This window comes from Taudactylus pleione, unplaced genomic scaffold (assembly GCF_031769625.1).
Source record: "Taudactylus pleione unplaced genomic scaffold, aTauple2 ptg000726l, whole genome shotgun sequence".
In the NCBI taxonomy this organism is placed as follows: domain Eukaryota; kingdom Metazoa; phylum Chordata; class Amphibia; order Anura; family Myobatrachidae; genus Taudactylus; species Taudactylus pleione.
Genome location: NW_028285128.1, coordinates 6,830,074 through 6,851,082, shown reverse-complemented (window position 1 = coordinate 6,851,082; position 21,009 = coordinate 6,830,074). Strand labels below are relative to the sequence as shown.

General features: G+C 47.2%; 1 protein-coding gene and 1 pseudogene across 4 annotated transcripts in view; one reads left to right on the top strand and one right to left on the bottom strand.

Moving 5' to 3' along the window:
- CENPP (centromere protein P) overlaps positions 1 to 21,009 on the top strand; it is a 475,725-nt gene that overhangs the window by 70,988 nt on the left and 383,728 nt on the right. The gene's annotated exons all lie outside the window — the stretch shown is intronic.
- On the bottom strand, positions 7,425 to 18,817 carry LOC148477328 (uncharacterized; annotated as a pseudogene).

Sequence of the window (21,009 nt, the reverse complement as noted above, 5' to 3'; positions counted from 1 at the left end):
ATAGGGTTAGGATTTGCCAGAAGTACAAACACTGGAGTGTTCAGAAAGTTGGGAGATGTACTAAGAGAACACTGGGCCTTGGAGGTCAAGCGAGTGGGTGCAGTGCAGGAGAATAAGATCGTTGCTTGTATTCAAATCGGTTGAGATGTGATGTTTCAACTTAGCTGTGAACAGATCATTGAACACTTTAGTGAGGGCAGACTCAGTGGAATGTAGAGGGTGGAAACCCAACTGCTGAGGATTGAGGAAGGAGTGAGAAGAGAGAAAGTGGTTTAAGAACAAACAAGCCTCTACCAAAGTAGTTTGCAGGCGAAGAGGGGGAAAGAAAGAAAGCAGTAGTTTGAGAGAGAAAATGTTAAGAGATGGTTCTTGAGTATAGGAGTGATTATGGAATGTATAAAGATGGAACAGAATGTTCTGGGGACGGGGCAGGTTGAATAGAGGATCTAGATGCAGGAAAGCACTGGGAGGGGGAGGGGGGTGGTGGAAATGGAGGAGTTAGTAATGGAGTCAAGTAAGCAGGGTGAGTTAGGAAGATGAAGAGAAGACTAAAAACCTCATCCAAAGTAATAGAAAAAGAAAGACTTGAGGGTTTACAGGAGAGTGGAGAAGAAGGTGGGTGTGGGGATGTGGCGAAAAGAGGGCTATTGATGGTATCAATTTTGTACGTGTAGAGTCAAGAGCTGTGATGTAAGAATGAAGGGTTGATGCTGGAGGGCAGAGAAAGGAGTTGGAAGATGGCAAAGAAATATATAGACTGGGTATGTATTTAGGACTTAAACGGTTTTGTTGCTACCATTGCTGCCTCTCTTCTGGTAAACTCCTCTTTCTGCCTGGTGGCAGAAGCTAACATGAGAAATAATTGTATACAGTACCATATCGTACCAACCGTTAAGACACATGTCTGGTACAAATGGCGCTGCAATGGCTAGTAATGCTGCTGCCATACAATAGCCACATGTACTTTCTCCACCAGCAGCTACAGTACAGTTATTATTTCCCTACTTTAGTTGTAAGTAATACCTTCCTCACATTACATAGATCGTAAGCTTATTTGGTTTATCTCCTGTTTAATATCCTTGTATGTAATTATTGTCACGATACCCACACAGTACAGGGCTTTATAAATAAAAGATAGTATTAATAACAAATGTAATAATACGTTTCAAGAGATAAGGCACAATAAGAATATACAGTAACACACAGTAGTAGTGGTGGAAGTCTGTGTAGGAGCGAGATTCCCCACTGGCAGACGTGGTCTGTGAGCACGTAATCTCAGTAGTGCCCTTGTTTGGGATAGGTTTCATAGTGGGGCGCATAACAAACCTCAACATACACCTCCGACATGTCATTGGATACAGAATAAATTCTGAATCTACTGCAGATCTTGACTAGAAAAAACTGATCCGTAATTCATATCCTGAGTCAAGCTGGTATATAGATCTATCAAAATGGGATCACTAGACAGTGATGTGACCTGTTTGTAATTGTGATGGAACCTTGTGCTTGCAGATATTATCACACACTATATTTTATCAGAACCCAATTAATCTACCAGTTTATCTTTATCGTGTGGGAGGCAAAGAATCAATATGATATACCGCTGGCCCCCTTCACCTAGCATAACCCTCCCGGGGGGGGGGTGTGCCTAACCCTGTCCCCTCGGGAGCCCCTAACCTAACTCTCCCCCCCCACCATCCCCACCACATGGCTGTCGGCGCACAGCTTCCTTTCGATCGGTATGCCGGGGTGTTGGGCTCCCGGGGTAGGTCTATAGACAGACGTCGGGGATTCTGACGCCTGTCATTAGTTCCTTGCCGGGATTAGACAGTCGGGAAACCGGCGGTTGGCATTGCGACCGTCGGTTTCCTGACTGCATCCCGAAGGAAAATATGGGAAGAAAATACAAACCAATGGGCCCTTGGTTTCAATTAAACCCATGACCGCAGTGCTGTGAGGCAACTTTGCTAACCAACTGTACTGCCGGAAACAATTGCTCTGATAATACCGATTTGTACTATGGTATTGTTATTGCTGGATCTAGGGGCTAATTCAGCAGTGCACCCAACTGCACTGCTGAACGCAGATTCCCAATTATTGGGAATCTGTGCATGTGCAGGATCCATTCTGATAGTGTGCAGAATGGGTCTTGCTAACATGCACGCTAGCCTTTGAATGCCTCGGCCTGAATTACAGATCGAGGCATTAAAGGGGCGTGGCGGCTGGCATTACTGGAAACGGGGCATTTCCGCTACGTTTTCCGGGAGTTGCTTGCCCAGGGACTGCGTGGATCCTAATGAATGACATCAGTGTCAAATAATGACATCTACCTCAAATAATTTTTTTTATTGAACTGGTGATTATGTCCCTTAGTCCAGACTCTCCTTAAAAGTTCTGCGTTCTAAGTAACCTTTTGAATCAGAATTACATAGACAAAGCCTTTTATCTCTTCTAGACTTCTCCACTTTGTTCAATAAATTTTCAAGCAGATAAATGATTTGGTAGGGTAATTTTTCTGAGGTGGCCCATTCTCTTTTAAATGCCTTGCATGGCCAATCAGGCTTTTTCATAGATATTTTTTGTAGCAGGCTAGGTTGAGCAAAGGGGTCTGTCATACACATGGTGAGTGACTCCATTTTGCTCCATGGGGCCTGGTGTGTAGCGGCTCCAGTTAGGCATCGGCTGTCTGATCCAGGCTGTTTTGTTTCCATGCTGCAGCTTAGGCACTGCTATCTGTCGCATTCAGAAAGGGAAAAACAGTACGGGAGAGACACGATACTAAGAGACATTACCTCCTTTTTAGCATCCCATGTATTTAGCCTCCAGAGGAGACAAAGAAATTACCATCAATATAAGATCTCCCCGAGACACACACACTGCTCTCTACAAATGAACGTTTGGACCACTTGCTACCTGTCTACTTATAATTATTTAATATACCTGACTGTGCTCCAATGAACCAGTGTAAGCGTGATATAAGGATTCATTTTTTATCTTATATAGAGTAATACAAAAAAAATACTTCAAGGTCGCAATTTAGTATGAAACCCTATAAGGGTCAATGTTGAAGGAAACCTTATCATTCCGGGCAATTTACACCAATGTTCAAAGCCAATAGAGCCAGAGGGCCTGATTCAGAGCCGGACGCTCTGACCAGAGCGCTCGCTCTGAATCAGGGCCGGCCTAGCTTAAAATGGAGCGGCCTCCTGGCCGCTCGCATAGCTGTGGGTGACCACCCACAGCTTATGCAAGCGGCCAAAAAGATGGTCGCGATGGTCAAGACCATCGCGACCATCGGGCTTGCGACGAGACCCTGCGGTAGGGTCTCGCTGTCGCAAGCCCAGGAGTGCTTTTTGCTCTATCAGAGCCAAAAGCACTCCCACTGACATCACTAGTGATTTCAGTGGGGCCGGCCCCAGACGGTAGGCGTTCCAAAGGGAACGCCTCCGTCAGGGCAGCCACGCCCCCGGCACGCCCACCAAAGGGGGTGTGCTGTCACTCACCATCGACAGCACGCCCCCTTTGGTGCGAGACCACGAGCGACGGCTTCCCTGTCGCTCGCCGGGTCTCGCGCATGCGCATTTGGGTAACATCGACCCGCTTGCGAGCGTACAGCGCTCGCGAGCGGGTCTGAATGAGACCCAGAGTCCTTAAAATTACTCCTGTAGCGAACTTGATATTTTTCTCTCCGGATCCTTTGTTCATTTTGATGTTAATACTGGATTGTTCCAAATAATACTAAAAAAAAGACCCTCTCACCAAAGAAAACACCCAAAAGGGGCCCAAAGGCCAATCATTAGATATATTTTCTTTTGAAAATTTATTTTTATTAAAAAATATATATAAATGCTAATTAGCACAGAATTTTACAAGATAAAAACATTTTCTTACATCAATTTCATTCCACATTCCATTGTCACAGATTGGGGGCAAGTTGGCTGTATCCTGTTGTTCACCCTTCAAGTTGTTCAGCAGGTGCCTTCCCGTTAACAAAGGGATCTTTTAACCAAAATCTAATACCCAAACGTTTTGTCCCTATGGACTTCATCTGGGGTACAAATTTGAAATTATGTTGTAATAAATCCAAACTAGGTAAGGTGTAATGTAATCAATTATGACAATAATACAAACATGTGAACCACCAGCATCCCATTCTGAAGCTTCAATGCAATGAATTCATATAGAGTAATATTAAGATTTATAGAAATACCTCTGGGGACTGTTTTATATTATTTTATTAATAGGTATAATGTTTTGCTTATTATTAAATGTGTGGTTTTATACATCTTCATAGTGAACTCTTTTTTTTTTTTTAAATTAATCGTATTCATAGCCCACCCTCCCTACCATTTTGGTTTGAGGTGATTTTTTTTTGTAGCAGAGCTGGCCACTAAGAGATCATAATTCTCATCACAGTCATATTGTCAAGTAGCTTTTGTTAAGGTAGAAATTTGGCATAATTTAAAGCACCTCTACCTTCTCTCTCAGAAGGTGCGGTAGAGACTACCGACTTTTTCGGGTATCCTCTGCAGTCCCAGAAGAGTGGGATGATCTCCCAATCGTTCCTAGTGAAGTGGGCAAGATGGGGAGATAATACCGGAAATTGCGGAATAGTAAGGAGGCATTAGGCCCTACGTTGTTTCAGGGCTTAATGGCGTAAATACCCGTCCCCAAAATGGTCAATTACATCTCGTCTCCAGTCTTCTCCTGTAGAGGAGAATTAAAAAGTAGGTGAGTATTATTTTTTGCTTAAATTGGGTTGTCATCACTAATACCACCTTGTGTATAATAAAGTCCACCCCCACTACCCCTTCTTCTTGTTCCTATTTCCTCAGACAGATATGACTTGACTTTTCTTAGACCTGAATATAGTAGCCCTTTTATTCTGTTATACTAGGAAATAAAATGTGTTTAAGTGCTAATACAGAAATGCCTGGTCACTCAACTAAAATTCAGCTGAACTTATGCATGTTACAATCAGTGATGGAATTTACCATGCAGCAGACCCCCCCACGTAAAATTTACAACCGTCCCCAGTGAGTCCCACCCCACCAGTGGGTACTATTGCTATGAGGAGGAGTAGATTAGCAGTGAGTGACTTCCTATTGGAAGCTCTTTTTGGTAATCTCACTCTGGGCTAGCAGTCCCAAGGCGAGAATACTCCTCCCCCTAGAACTGCCAATCCAGACAGTGATTTGCAGCAGGGAGCCCACACTGTGCTAAATTGCCTGGCTTGCATTGCTTCACGGGGCTACAGACTTTATGCAGTCCCTAGAAGCTCCTTTAGTTCTGCTGCGCATGTGCGAGTAGTGATTGGCAGGTGCATGCATAATAAAGGGCACCCAGTCCACCGAAGATACAAACAGCCCTCCTAAATAAAAAAGATCGGAACCGCCACTGGTTACAATCATTAATTTGAAATGCCTTAATACACTTTTCAATGTTTGATCTTTCTGGATAGGTAACCTGACAATTAATTCACAATATTTAAGTTGACCATGCCTCTGATATTTATATAAGTGTGGTTACTTTATATAGGATATTTGTTTAGTGGGTTGGAATCCGTTTGGGAGAGGGATGTGGCTGGTTGGGGTATGGCTGCTGTCAAGGATAGACTCAGGGCCACATGGGCCCAGGGCTGAAAATGATCAAGGGGCCTATTGTGAGAAGCTGAGGAGGTGTGACCAGTACTGTGTGGGTGTGAGCATGTGCATACATTACCTACACTATCAATCCCAATGTTTCCCTAAATACATGAAAATAGAAAAATTGCATAATTTTGTGAGGGAAATAGAAATACAGTTTTAATACAACCATGTGGCAAGCTAGGTTGACGGTCATCATTATGCTGTTTGTGTAGGCCTGGAGCTGTAGTCCTTGATCCGCCTATTTGTTAATCTGTCTCTCAGTAGACACCACAATTGATAGCTACATGGTAAGATATTATGATAGTCCCTGTCTCAGCAGCATTACTCATGCAAAACTAAAGAGTTTCTTAAATTAAATGTTACTTCATAATAACTTAAAAATTGCAATTTAAAGTAGTGGCTTACAGCATCACTCGCGTAGGGCCGGTAGCCCCTGGCATCATAAGAATACTGTTTTCTCTGGTACTGGAAGGGTAATTTAAAGATTAGTTTGGGAAATTGTGTGTGACACTTATGTGAATGGTGGAACAGATCTCTCACTCACTAAAGGTGCCCATCCACTAGCAGACATGAAAACGACTGCACGATTACGACATTGTAATCGTGCAGTCGTTTGTCAGTCTGTGATGAGCCTGCACTGAACGAGCAATAATTCAGTGCAGGCTCATCAATCATCTGCAAACATTCTACGTCAGGTTGACCAGCATGTTTGCACAATGATAGATGTGCCTGCACTGAACGATTGCTCGATAATAGTGAGAACAATTTTAGCCTTATTAATCTGTCTCTCCTTCCTCAACATCATGGTTATGTATCTTTGAAGGTGCACTTTATTACAAATAAATGATTTATTTTTAACGTCAATTGTTTGACATTTCCTGTGTATATATAACATTGGGAAACTGCCTACACTTGTTAGCGTTAGAAAGAGAACCATGTGCCAAGACATATTGAAGCCGTTTACACTGTAATAAATGACAATTGCCTTAATGTGACTGTAATTTATTATCATTTAACTGTCTCAGAGATAGTATTCTACAGATAAGAATGATGGGAACATTGTCTGTTTGCAAAGTTGTAGCGTCGGCCATATATGACTTGAATACAAAATATCAGTTGTTCAGCGGAGACAGGTCAAGTTCAATGAAAAGCTCAACTTTACTCACTAGATATGGGAACAGAACAGTGGAAAACAGTGACCAGTGGGGGTCATTCAGACCCGCTCGCAAGCGGGTCGATGTTCCCCACTGCGCATGCGCACAACGGAGGGAGCTCCGTCGTGCGCATGCGCGAGACCCGGGGAGCGACGGGCTTTCCATTGCTCCGGGTCTCGCACCAAAGGGGGCGTGCTGTCTGATAGAGTCAAAATCACTCCAGAGCTTGTGGCAGGGAGACCCTACCGCAGGGTCTCCGTCGCAAGTCCGATGGTCGCGATGGTCAAGACCATCGCGACCATCTTTTTGGCGGCTCGCAAATGCTGTGGGTGGTCACCCACAGCTATGCGAGCGGCCAGGAGGCCGCTCCATTTTCATGGAGGAGGGCCCTGATTCAGAGCGAGCGCTCTGGTCAGAGTGTTCAGCTCTGAATCAGGCCCAGTATCCCATAGGAAAACTATCTTACAGGGTGTAGCATCTGCACTTTGTACAACTACCTATTCATTTCAGGAGGTATCCAACAGACCAACAACCTGATTTATTATAATCCTCTTACTGGAATCTGGACCCAGCTGGCATCAATGTAACAAGCAAGGTCTACACTCCTACTTGATGGCTGACTTTATGCCATTAGAGGAAATGGTTTGAATACAATGGTAAAATATGATCCAAGGTCAAACAACTGGACCTTTTGTAGCTCGCATTCCAAAAGGCTAATTTCCTGTAGCAAATTAAGCTGTGTAGGGAAATTTATGTCAGAGGAGGCGATTTATATTACCTTCTGTTCAAGTAGAAATCCAGCCGTGACCAGTGGACAGAGAATGTCCTTATAAAGCCAACTGGAGCCCTTCTTACGAAATGGTAGCAATTGGATGTGTCTCATAAATTTGACATATAAATGGACTCCACTGTGAATATTATCCAGTTCAATACTGCTACCAAGAAGTGTTCTGAGTATACAAATTTTCCAGGTTGCAAGATTCCCTTCAGATGTGCTGTACTGGATGATACTATCTACTGCTTAATCCAGGAGACTACTGGACAGTTTTCTGAGAATACATGGAAGAGTGATGCTGAAGTCAGTTGTTTTCAGCGCAGTCCCCACCAGGGGTGTAGAATATCTTTTGCCCCGGTGGTTTGAATATGCGTGGGACATTATTAGAGACATCTGTTTAAACTATTGTCCACAAATGTCTTTTTATACACTGTCTGCAATAAAATCAGCAGAAAAAATGTTTTATGTGTTAATAATATTTAATAGGAAATTAATAATTTGTTATATTTTTAAAGTTATGAAACAAAATCTTTTAAATTCATCATTCTGGGTTTACTGTAGCATGTTAACAATGGATTGTTAGGAACAAGTAATAATGGGGCAGATGTATGAAGCTCTGGGAAGTGATAAAGTGGAGAGAGATAAACGAGCAACCAATCAGCTTCTATGCCATGTTACAGGTTGTGTTTGAAAAATGACAGGAGCTGCTTGGCTGGTCGTTTATCACTCTCCACTTTATCACTTTCCAGAGCTTAATACATCTGCCACAATGTGTCCTCTATGGACCTGATTCAGTGTTGTATGCTAATGCGTTGGTGTATGTAGTGGGTGTGCGGATATATTAAAATTTCGGAATATATTGTGACAGCCGCCAGCAGCTTTGCAAAGTCAAGCAAAACACAGCATCAGTCGCATATGTTTCTATAATCGGCTTCCTGAGAAGCCCTGTGGTCGCGTAGAATGGCCACGTGTACTGAAACACCGGAGCCATGTACGGGATTGCAGATGCAGGATGTGATTTGCTCCCGAAATGGTCACGACACGCTTACGTTTTTTGCCGTTGCCTCCCCCAAATGCTCCCTGATTATTAATCACGCTGCAAATAAATAGTCGGTGCAAGCGACTGCGGTAATGTACCTTGGCGCATGCGCCGTGCGACTCAAACACATGCGCAAATAGCTAATTATCAACTTCGAAAACATCGACATAGAGTACAACTCTGAATCAGGCCAATGTCATCAGCTGAGTCACGTTGTAAATATGAGTTTTGTGTTGGGGACACTGCTTGAATATGTTTTGATAACATCTGACGGACTAAAGGTGCTCTCCCTACTCCATAAATTAAAAAGAAAAATGCAAAATATAGATTACAAATGCCAAAACCAGCACTAAAGCGCAACAATTGTTATCAATATAGATAAACCGAGTTTGTGTTTTGTTTGCATATGTCTATGTGGTATAATTTGTATGCTGTAGTTCAAGTTAATGCTACCCAGTGGAATAAATTGCCATTAGTGTTTATGTCTATACCGTAGATGTAGATGGGTAGGAAATGTGTTTACTGACCATATATGTATTATAAGTACTTAAAGCTCATCTAAATACGGAAATGCTCACCTAGTATATTTTTTTAAATTAAATAAGGTTACTGTATATAAATATTTTTACACCTAATCTGCAATAAAGATATTTTGACCCATATTTAATAATGAGCCCTATAGATAGTGAAAACTGATGTTTTTCACAGCAAATGGGCTCATGCTTTTAACGTTCAGTACATTAAAGTGGTCACCACCAAAGTCATCTCCATGTCATTACAGAGGTACAATGATAGGGATAACAGAACAAAATATTTTCTCAAATGCTTTATTCATTTATTTATATTATTCTTTATTTCTACTTCAGGGTCCATAGGGTATCCACAGGATACCTTGGGGTATAGGTGTGACGTCAGTCGCAGGGCACCAAAGAGTTAAGCTTTCAGCCTCCCAGGATGCACTAGGTCCCCTTCCTATACCCCGCCCCCGAGCCAAGGCACCTCAGTTTAGTTTGGTGCCCGGCCGGAGTCGGGTGCACCTGTTGGAGTGGGGGCTAGAAGAGCCCCTGAAGCTTTTTCTTCATGCAGCTGTGGCTGCACATCTGGATGAACAGCATGGACAGTCAGTCCTGACGTCCATGCTGTCTTCCCTACACCCCGCGGTACCAGAACGCCGGTACTGATCCGGGGATGCTGGTGGGCATCTGGGGTCACAGCTAGCGGTGACCCCAGATGTTCCGGACCATGGCCGGATTCAAGGGGGACAGAGGTAAGCAGCGGGGTCCCGCGGTGGGTCCCCGCTGATCACATGGTCCTAAGTCCCCAGGCAGGGGGCTCCCTGGGGACTGGCTGCAGCGTGGAGCCAGGCGACCAACCTGCGCTTCCACTACCCCCTGGGACAGCGGACCGCAGCAGAGTTGGTAGCGCTGCGGCGTCCCAGGGGTTAAATGCATGCCAGGGGAGCGCGCCTTCCCTGTCTCACAGCCGGCGCCTCCCCCGCTGCACACAGCCCTCTCTGCACTGTGCTGACTGGCCCTGTGTCAGCGCTCCTCCCCCAGGCCAGTCTTCTCTCTGCTCCTCGGCGGCCATCTTTTCAGAAGCATGGTGAACGCTGCTGGAAGCCTGCATTGGAAGCATCGTGGTCTGGGTCCCCCCGCATACCTCTCCTCCGCTGTGGTCAGGTCTGTGTATGCAGCGCTGTGTCCTACCAGGCCCTGTGTCTGTGTAGTTGAGTGATCAGCGCTGTTAGTGCAGGAATTGATTTTCTTTGCATTGTATGTGACTGTGCTAGCGCTGCTGCCTGTAACTTTTCTTCACAAGACTGTCAGCTTTATTACTGTCCCTGTTCTTTCTGCTAAGCCCGTGCGGTGCTGCAGGGTGGTCTCTTGCCTATTTAATATATAATTGGTGAGAGGGGTCACATACGTGGTGCCATCATGTCTGAAAGTGATTTTCCCCTCCGGCTACAGTGTACCACGTGTAAAGTACCGTTAGCGGAGGGGGAGGGTAGCGCGGAGGGCCTTTGCCGGCAGTGTTTGTCCATGGCGCAGCCTCTTACGGTTACAGCACCGGTACAAGAGCCGCCCTGGGCTTGTTTCGCTCAGGCGCTAACAGCTTTAGTGGGCCAGTTAGCTCCGCAGCCCGCGTTTACTCCGATGGGTTTGTCCCAGCAGTCTGTGGTGTCGTCACCCATGCAGGGTTTCCCACGACAATTGGTGGTACCCCACAGTCTCCCTATTTCCCCGCTCCCGGTTTCTCAGGAGCCAGCATGGGTTAACTCCCTGACAAGTTCTGTACAGCACTTGTCGGATGTGTTGCAAGGGGAGTCTGTGATGCGGCCTCATAAACGGCCGGTGGCGTCTCTTTCCGCTCCTTATGAGGATGACGAAGGGACGTCTGATGATGGGGAGATTCTGGATCCTTACGATCAGGAACCTCTCCATACTAAGGACGCTGATGCTAAGTCCAAAGTATATATTCCTGGACTTATTCGGGCGGTCCGCACAGCCTTGGTGATTGAGGACGAAGTTCCCCCAGCGGCTGTCTAAGTATGCCTTTTTCAAAGACGTGAAGGGCGATGCCACAGTCTTTCCTCCTTCGGGTCAGTTGGTGGACCATTTAGAGGAGGCGTGGAAACAGCCTGGCAAAAGATACCAGCCGCAGCGACGCCTGGTGGTGGCTTATCCGTTCGCGGATAATTATTTTGCAAAGTGGGAATCCCCTCCACAGGTGGATTCTCACGTGACCCGTCTTGTCCGTAGTGCCACATTGCCGATGCCATCCATGTCCTCCCTTAAGAATGCTACGGACCGCAAGGTGGAAATCTGCCTGAAGTCCGCTTATTCCCTTGCAGGGGGGGCAGCACGGCCGGCTATGGCCATTTGCTGGGTTTCCAGAGCGATGGAGCGCTGGGCGGATTCATTAGAGGCTTCTTTTGATTCCGACTGTCCGGCCGAACAGGCGGAGTTGATTGGCAATCTCCGTGATTCGGCCACCTACATCAGCGAGGCGGCTCTAGACATTAGTACTCTGGTGTCTAGAATTTCTTCAGCAGCGGTAGCTGTTCGTCGCACCTTGTGGCTGCGATCCTGGAAGGCGGACGCAGATTCCAAGAAGGGTCTGGAAGCGTTGCCGTTTACCGGAGAAGTTCTCTTCGGTCCGGATCTGGATAAGATTGTGGCCACGCTGGCGGCAGCCAAATCGGCTTGTCTCCCGTCGGCCGCTGCTCCTTCTGGTTCTGGACCATCGTCCTTTCGGTCATCTAGGGCGAAGGGCAGGCCCAAACCACAGTCGTTTCCTCGTCAGGCTGGCCCTAGGAAATCGTTCAAGCCCCGGAAGCAGGCATGGAGTACCAGACGTCCGGCCCCCAAGCCAGATAACAAGCCTGCGGCCTGACGGTCCGGGCCTCCCTTTGGGGGATCCCAGGGTGGGAGGCCGCCTGCTGCAGTTCGCCCAGTGTTGGTCAGTCACTACGACAGACACTTGGGTTCTGGAGGTGGTCTCCCACGGGTACGCCCTCTCCTTCCGGCACAGACCCCCGGCTCGATTCTTCACCACTGGTCTACCATCAGACCGGAACAAGGCTACGGAGCTGCGGAAGGTATTGCACACTATGCTCCAGGCTGGAGTTATAGTGCCTGTTCCATTCTCCCAGAGGAGCCAGGGTTTCTATTCAAATCTTTTTTTGGTACAGAAACCCAATGGGTCGTATCGTCCGATTCTAAACCTCAAAGCACTCAACAAGTCTTTGCGGGTACCGAAGTTTCGGATGGAGACCCTACGGTCCATCATTCTGGCGCTGGAACCTGGGGACTACATGGTGTCATTGGACATACAGGACGCTTACCTGCATGTCCCTATTCTTTTGCGCCATCAACAGTTCCTCAGGTTTGCAATCCGCAGCGACCACTTCCAGTTTCGGGCGTTACCTTTTGGCCTGGCGACAGCACCACGTGTTTTCACCAAGGTGATGGCGGTCATGGCGGCTTCTCTGCTGCTGCAGGGAGTCCGCATGTTGCCGTACTTGGACGATCTGTTATTGGTGGCGGGATCTCCAGAGCTCCTGTTACGCCACTTGGACCTGACCATTGCCCTGCTGCAACGGCACGGCTGGCTAATCAACTGGCAGAAGTCCACTCTAATCCCGTCTCGGAGGATTCTGCATCTTGGAGCCTTATTGGACTCGGGACAGCAAAAGATCTTCGTGACGGAGGAAAAGATCTCTGCTTTACAGTCAAGGGTGAGCAGTTGTCTGCACAGCCGCCGGGTGTCTCTACACTCGGCGATGAGGTTACTGGGCTCCATGGTGTCGGTGTTCGACATGGTGGAATATGCCCAGTTTCACTCCAGACCTCTGCAGCACCTGATCCTGTCAAAGTGGAACGGGCTGCCTCAGTCTCTGAAGTCCCAGACGATTGTGTTCACCCCGGAGGTTCGCCTGTCCCTTGCTTGGTGGTTACAGACGACCCACCTCAGCGAGGGACGTCCGTTCTGGGTTCCAAATTGGGTCCTGTTGACAACGGACGCCAGTCTTCGGGGCTGGGGAGCAGTTTCGGGTCCACATCTGTTCCAGGGCAGGTGGACGCCGACAGAAGCGGAGCTTCCAATCAATATCTTGGAACTCCGTGCGGTCTTCAATGCTCTCCAGCAGGCACATCGGTTTCTCCAGGGTCACCCGGTACAGGTCCAGTCGGACAACGCTACCACCGTGGCCTACATAAACAGGCAAGGAGGAACCCGAAGCCGGGCGGCTCTCGTAGAGGTATCTCGGATCCTGGTTTGGGCGGAGCGCAATCTTCCGGCCATATCAGCGGTCTTCATCCCGGGAGTGCTAAATTGGGAGGCGGACTTTCTAAGTCGCCAGGACGTTCATCCGGGGGAATGGTCCCTGCACCCGGACGTTTTTCAACTACTGGTGGACAGATGGGGTCTTCCAGAGATCGACCTCATGGCGTCCCGGCACAACAACAAGTTGCCGGTGTACGGGTCTCGCACAAGAGACGAAGGGGCGTCTCTGGTGGATGCTCTGTCCGTCCGGTGGACGTTCCGGTTCGCATACCTCCCTTCTTCCACGGGTAATCCGGAAATTCAAACAGGAAGGAGGGACGCTCCTGTTGATAGCTCCCGCGTGGCCCAGACGGCACTGGTTCTCAGACCTTCAGGGTCTGTCCGTGGACAGTCCTCTGCGGTTGCCGCTACGACCGGACCGCCTGTCTCAGGGTCCTTGTCGTCACCCGGACCTGACTCGGCTGTCTTTGACGGCGTGGCTGTTGAGACGGCCATGCTGAGGTCCCGGGGGTTTTCCAGCTCTGTGGTGCGTACCATGTTGCGAGCTCGGAAACCGTCTTCCGCGAGGATATACCATCGCGTGTGGCATACGTTCTTCCAGTGGTGTCGACCGAGAGGTTATGCACCGCGGGAGTTTAGTCTGTCTCGGATTCTCGCCTTCCTGCAAGCGGGACTAGATCATGGGCTTCACCTTGCTTCTTTGAAGGTACAGGTTTCGGCCCTCTCTGTCTGGTTTCACCGTAGGATTGCTACAATCCCGGCTGTGCAAACCTTTATGCAAGGTGTTGTCCGCATTCATCCGCCCTTTGTTCCACCTGTGGCGCCTTGGGATTTGGCTGTGGTCCTGAGGGCTCTCCAAGGACCGCCGTTTGAACCACTGGGATCAGTGGATCTTAAATGGCTAACAGCTAAGACTGTTTTCCTTCTGGCTATTGCTTCGGCCAGACGTGTTTCTGAGTTAGGGGCTCTTTCTTGTAGACCCCCTTTCTTGGTTTTTCATGGGAACAGGGCAGTACTCCGCACTCGGCCCGAGTTTCTTCCCAAAGTTGTTTCCCAGTTTCATGTTAACGAGGAAATCGTTGTTCCGGCCTTTAACTCACCGGGTCTTTCCGTGGGTGAGGCCTCTTTGGATGTTGCGGGCCTTAAGGACTTATGTTGACCGCACTTCTTCGTTTAGGAAGTCGGACGCTTTGTTTGTCCTCTATGGCTTCCGTAAAAAGGGTTGGCCTGCTTCAAAGCAAACTTTGGAAGCCTGGATCCATATGGCTATTTCTGAAGCTTATCTTCATGAAGGCCTACCGGTTCCTCCTTCTCTGATGGCTCATTCCACTAGGTCTGTGGGTCCTTCGTGGGCAGCTCGACGTGGTGCCTCTGCAGTCCAGATCTGCAAGGCTGCTACGTGGTCCTCTGTCCATACCTTCGTGAGGTATTACATGTTTGACACCTTCGCCTCTCAGGATGCTTCCTTCGGGCGGCGGTTTCTCCTTTCTGCACAGGAGCGTCCCCACCCTTAAAGGATACTGCTTTGGGACATCCCCAAGGTATCCTGTGGATACCCTATGGACCCTGAAGTAGAAAATATGAGATATGGTAAGAACTTACCCTTGTTATCTCTATTTCTACGAAGTCCATAGGGTTCCACAGGACTCCTGCCCTGTCGCACCTGTGCTGCAGATGGGCTTTGCTCTGGTCACCGGTTTTCCGTCTCCCTCTGGTGAGAATGTGATTCTTGTATGTGTCCAGATCTTTGTTCTCTCTCTTCCTTCTCCTCCTCCGGCCTATGGCTTGGTAACTAACTGAGGTGCCTTAGCTCGGGGGCGGGGTATAGGAGGGGGACCTAGTGCATCCTGGGAGGCTGAAAGCTTAACTCTTTGGTGCCCTGCGACTGACGTCACACCTATACCCCAAGGTATCCTGTAGAACCCTATGGACTTCGTAGAAATAGAGATAACAAGTGTAAGTTCTTACCATATCTCATATTTTTGGTTGGTCAAAAACTTCAACAATGAAAATTTGTGTGACCCTGTAGTGCAGGTAATAGGAGAGACCCTCTACAACTGCAGTCTGCTAGATTTGTTTTTTATTTTAAGGTAGAAAGGGTTTGAGAAAGTGGATTTTTTCAGTATTTTGTATCAGGAATCCTCAGTTTGACCAAAATGTGGGAGGCTAGCTTCGTAGGTCTTTGGGGCGTAACATAAAAGGAATACTTATGATTTATCCTGCTAGGTTGTTGGTCATGATTATAGGCCTATTTTTATGAGGAGCCCTAGGACTGTAGTCCCAGCCGACCCATTGTTAAGAACAGAGCCGTAACTTGACATTTTGGTGCCCTGCGCCAGAAAGTGCTCCCCCCCTTATATTGTAAACAGGGACAGTGGGCCAAAATGGGCATGGTCTTGTGGAGAAGGAGAGTGGCCACTCTATAGTACCCCAATGTACCCCCAATTCACATTATGCCCCACAGTAGTGCACCGTATTCACTTTATACTACATAGTCGTGTCCCTTATACACTTAACGCTACACAGTTCCCCTTACACATTACGCCACACAGTAGTAATGCCCTTTATACATTGGGCCTGATTCAGAGATGGACACTAACGCAATCGCAGCTGCGATTTCGCACGGAGAGCAGCTGCGAAAGTATGCTAATGTTAGCAAAGATTACCAGAGCATAAAGACGCCCACTGCTGCCTTCATACATGCGTAAATATTGGTAATATCGAAGCACATCGGCGCCCACGTAACCCTTGTGGCAGGTCTGTCCTGCCGCAGTCTTGGGTGCTCTTCTGACACGCAGAGCTGCGTAGGCAATAGCAGTGACTAATTTATGCACGCCCATGTAACGGCGTTCAAATGGCAAGGCACTCTGCGATGTGTCTCCGTGGCCTGCGTGATCACAGAGCTGCCTACGCGCACTGCGATGCATGCGCAATGGCAAACAATTGCTCTATCTGCGTGAAAATTGCATTAAACATAGAATTTGATGACAGATAAGAACCACTTGGCCCATCCAGTCTGCCCCATTTTTAAACATATTGTTACCTCAACCCTTATTGATCCTTACATCTTCTGAAGGATATCCTTATGTCTATCCCATGCAAGTTTAAATTGCTCTACTATCTTAGCCTCTACCACCTCTGATGGGAGGCTATTCCACTTGTCCACTACCCTTTCTGTGAAGTAATTGTTCCTCAAATTTCCCCTAAACCTACCACCCTCCAGTTTCAGAACATGTCCTCTTGTTCTAATACTTCTCTTTCTTTGAAGAATGTCTCCTTCCTTTACCTTGTTAAAACCCTTTATATATTTGAACGTTTCTATCATGTCCCCCCTTTCCCTTCTCTTCTCCAAACTATACATATTAAGTTCATTTAGTCTTTCCTGGTACGTTTTGTGGTGTAGACCTTGCACCATTTTAGTTGCCCTTCTTTGTACAGTCTCTACTGTATTAATATCCTTCTGGAGATATGGCCACCAGAACTGAACACAGTATTCGAGATGAGGACGTACCAATGACCAATACAGTGGTATTATCACTTCTTTCCTTCTGCTACTGATTCCTCTCCCTATGCAACCAAGAATCTGACTTACCTTCCTCATTGCTTTATACAATGCTTGCTTGCCTGTAAGTCACCTGAAATAGTGACTCCTAGATCCCTTTCCTCTTTAGTAGTTTCCAGTATAGTGCCATTAATACTATATTTAGCCTTTGGATTTTTGAGACCCAAGTGCATGATCTTGAATTTTTTTCATTAAACTGTAGTTGCCACGTTCTTGACCATTCCTCTAGTCTACCTAGATCATCAATCATTTGTTTTACCCCTCCTGGTGTGTCTACCCTGTTGCATACCTTTGTGTCATCTGCAAAAAGGCATAGTTTCCCTTCAATACCATTTGCAAAGTCACAAATAAAGATATTAAAAAGCACTGGTCCAAGTACAGATCCCTGAGGTACTCCACTGGTAACATTTCCCTTTTGAGACTGCACTCTGTTTACTACAACTCTCTGTTTCCTATCCTGCAACCATGATCTTATCCATTCAACTATCTTTGTAGCCAATCCCATGCTTTCCAGTTTATTTAACAGTCTGCGATGTGGAACAGTGTCAAAAGCCTTACTAAACTCTAGATAAGCTATATCTATGGCCACCCATTTATCTATTTCCATAGTCACCCAGTCAAAAAAGTCAATAAGATTTGTTTGACATGATCTCCCCCCAGTAAATCCATGCTGTTTGGGGTCCAGCAAATTGCTGGATTTGAGATAATCTACGACTCTTTCTTTTAACTTACTATTTATGTAAGGCTCACTGGTCGGTAGTTGCTTGCCTCTTCCTTGCTTCCACTTTTGTGCAGTGGGACAACATTTGCTCTTTTCCAGTCCTCTGGAATTACTCCAGTAGCTAGTGACTGATTGAATAATTCTGTTAATGGTGTTACCAGCACCCCTTTAAGCTCTTTTAGTATCCTGGAATGTATCCCATCTGGCCCCATTGATTTATCCACTTTCAGTTCTGAGAGTTCTGTTAGGAACTTCTCCTATGTAAATGTGCTTGTTCCTACCTCGTTTTTCTGATTACACCTGCAACTTAACTGTGGCCCCTTGCCCTCTCTCTCAGTAGTGAATACGGAACAAAAATAATTATTAAGATGATCAGCTATTACATTGTCTCCCTCAACAAGACTCCCTCTTTCTGTCTTTAGTCTTTTTATTCCATCTTTTGTTTTTCTCCTTTTGCTTATAGACTTAAAAAACGTTTTGCCCCCTTTATCCACTGACTGTGCAATTTTCTCCTCAGCTTTTGCCTTTGCCCATCTGATTACTTTCTTAGCCTCTTTCTGTTTTACAAGATACACCTCTTTGTCCAAATTATTTTGCGTCTGCTTGTATTTCCTAAAGGCCATCTTTTTTGCTTTCACAATACTTGCTGTCATCTTTCCCAAACCACACTGGCTTCCTTTTCCTTGTGGTTTTCCTAACCCTTTGGATACAAAGGTCTGTTGCCTTTTTAAATTTTCCCACCTCTCCTGCACTCCTTTCAAGTTCCTCCACTCTGCCAAAGATTCGCTTACACATCTTCCCATCCCTGCAAAATCATCCTTCCTAAAATCTAACAGCTTTGTTTTTGTATGGGGTGAGTCAGTATCTGTCTTTATTCCTAACCATACTGCTTGATGATCACTGGATCCCAAGTTTTCACCCACTTTTACATCAGATATTCTGTCTCGTTCTGTAAGTATTAAGTCTAATATTGCGTCTTTCCGAGTGGCCTCCCTCACCAATTGCTGGAGGGAGACTCCCTGCAATGAATTCTGGATGTCCCTTCTTCTAGTGGAACTTACCACAGGCACCTCCCAGTTTATATTGGGTAGATTAAAATCTCCCATGATTATAACCTCTCCTTTTAATGCCATTTTAGTGTTGTCCTGCAATAGTTTATTGTCCAGTTCCTCTTCCTGACCTGGTGGTCTGTAGATCACCCAAATATGAAAAATCATTTTCTGCCCTGTTTCTGTAGCCGCCCAAAGGGACTCTGGGCCAAATTCAGACCTGCTCGCGAGCGATGAGCACTCGCAAGTGGATCGATGTTGGCCCAGTGTGCATGCGCACGAGGGAGACCCGGATAGTGACGGCCAAGCCGTCGCTCCAAGTCTCGCTACAAAGGGGGCTTGCTGTCGATGGTGAGTGACAGCACGCCCCCTTCGGTGGGCGTGCTGGGAGCGTGGCTGGCCAGACTGAGGCGTTCCCATGGGAACGCCTACCGTCTGGGGCCGGCCCCACTGACATCACGAGTGATTTCAGTGGGAGTGCTCTCGCATCTGATAGAGCCGAAAGCACTCCAGGGCTTGCGGCAGATGAGACCCTACCACAAGGGTCTCGTCGCAAGCCCAATGGTCGCAATGGTCTTGACCATCGCGACCATCTTCCTGGCTGCTCGCTATAGCTGTGGGTGGTCACCCACAGCTATGCGAGCGGCCAGGAGGCCGCTCAAAAAAAAACAGAGGGACGGCCCTGATTCAGAGCGAGCGCTCTGTCAGAGTGTGCGGCTCTGAATCAGGGCCTCTGTTTTTTCTTCAATACTATGTATTAACGTAGTATTTATGCTTCCTTGACATACATTGCTACTCCTCCTCCTATTCTTCCCATTCTGTCCTTCCTAAATAAAGTATATTCCAGTATAGCTATGTCCCAGTCATGATTTTCATTGCACCATGACTCCGTATTAGCCACAATATCCAGATCATCCCTAGTCATTATTGCAATTAGTTCAGGGATTTTATTTCCTAAGCTCCTAGCATTTGCACACATTGCTCTTAGAGTTTTATTTGTTTGCTTATTTCTCCTGTTCCTATGTATTTTCATCTCTCTGCCTATGTTTATTTGATTTTGTTCTGAATCATCTTCTGTTGCTGTGAATATGCTTCCTGTTCCAATTGCCAGCAGAAATAATACCTCTTGGTTGGGGGAGCAGATTCTTTTTTCTTATTTGGTTCACTGTCCCCCTCTTCTAGTTTAAATAGTTCTTGGTGAAACTTTCAAACTGTTCACTCAGTATTCTAGTTCCTTTTGAAGATGGGTGCAGGCCATCATATTTGTATAAGCTTCTATCTTGCCAGATGGCGTGGCTAGGGACTGTCAATCCAAATCCCCCCTTATAACACCACTTCTGTAACCAAACATAGAAATCATTGCATCAGAAACTCCAATCTCCCCCTCTGTGTACTGGCAATACTTCTGAAAAAGTTACAGTAGTTGCCACCTGCTTTAGAGCAGTCCCTAACTTCCTGAATTCATCTTTTACTGCCATGACTTCAGCATTGGCCAGGTCATTTGTCCCTAGGTGGACAATGACATCCACCTCTCCATCTTTTCTTGCTGCCTTCACAATTCTCAGCATGCGCTCCTTGTCCCTTGGAGCTGTGGCTCCAGGTAAATACCTTACTCGTCTACTTCAGCAGTGTTTCTCAGATGTACTGCTAGCAACGTCCCCCCCCTTCCCCGCCCTCTCGGGTATCCTAATCGCAGCACTTACCTGCATAACACAGCTCCTCAGCGTGTCACTGTAGGAACAGTGGGACGGTACGCGTTCAATATGGGATCCCGGCTGCCGCATGACCGGCAGTTCGATTCCCGGCTGCAGCAGCCCGACAAAAGAGCTGACCCCGGCAGCGGAAGCCCGACAGCGCTGGAAATCCCGATCGTCCCTAAGGTAAGTATAAACTAACCTAACCAACCCATCTAACCCTCCTTAGGGGTGCCTAACCCTAACCCTCCCTCCCCCGCTGCCTAAACCTAAGTCCCCCGGGGGGGTGCCTAACCCTAAGTCCCCCCCAGGGGTGCCTAACCCTCCCTCCCCCTAGCCCCTAACCCTCCCGGGGGGGGTGCCTAACCCTAATTCCTCCCCGGGTGCCCTAAACCTAACCCTCCCCCCCCCCCCCGCACGGCTGTCTGCTCGCGGCGCACGGCATCCCTTCGATCAGGATGCCAGGCGCCTCTCTCCCGGCGTCGGGAAAATGACAGGCGTCTAGATTTTAGACGCCTGTCATTTAACCCTAGGCGGGATAGAGGATTCGGGAAGCCGGCGGTAGGGATTGCGGCCACTGGC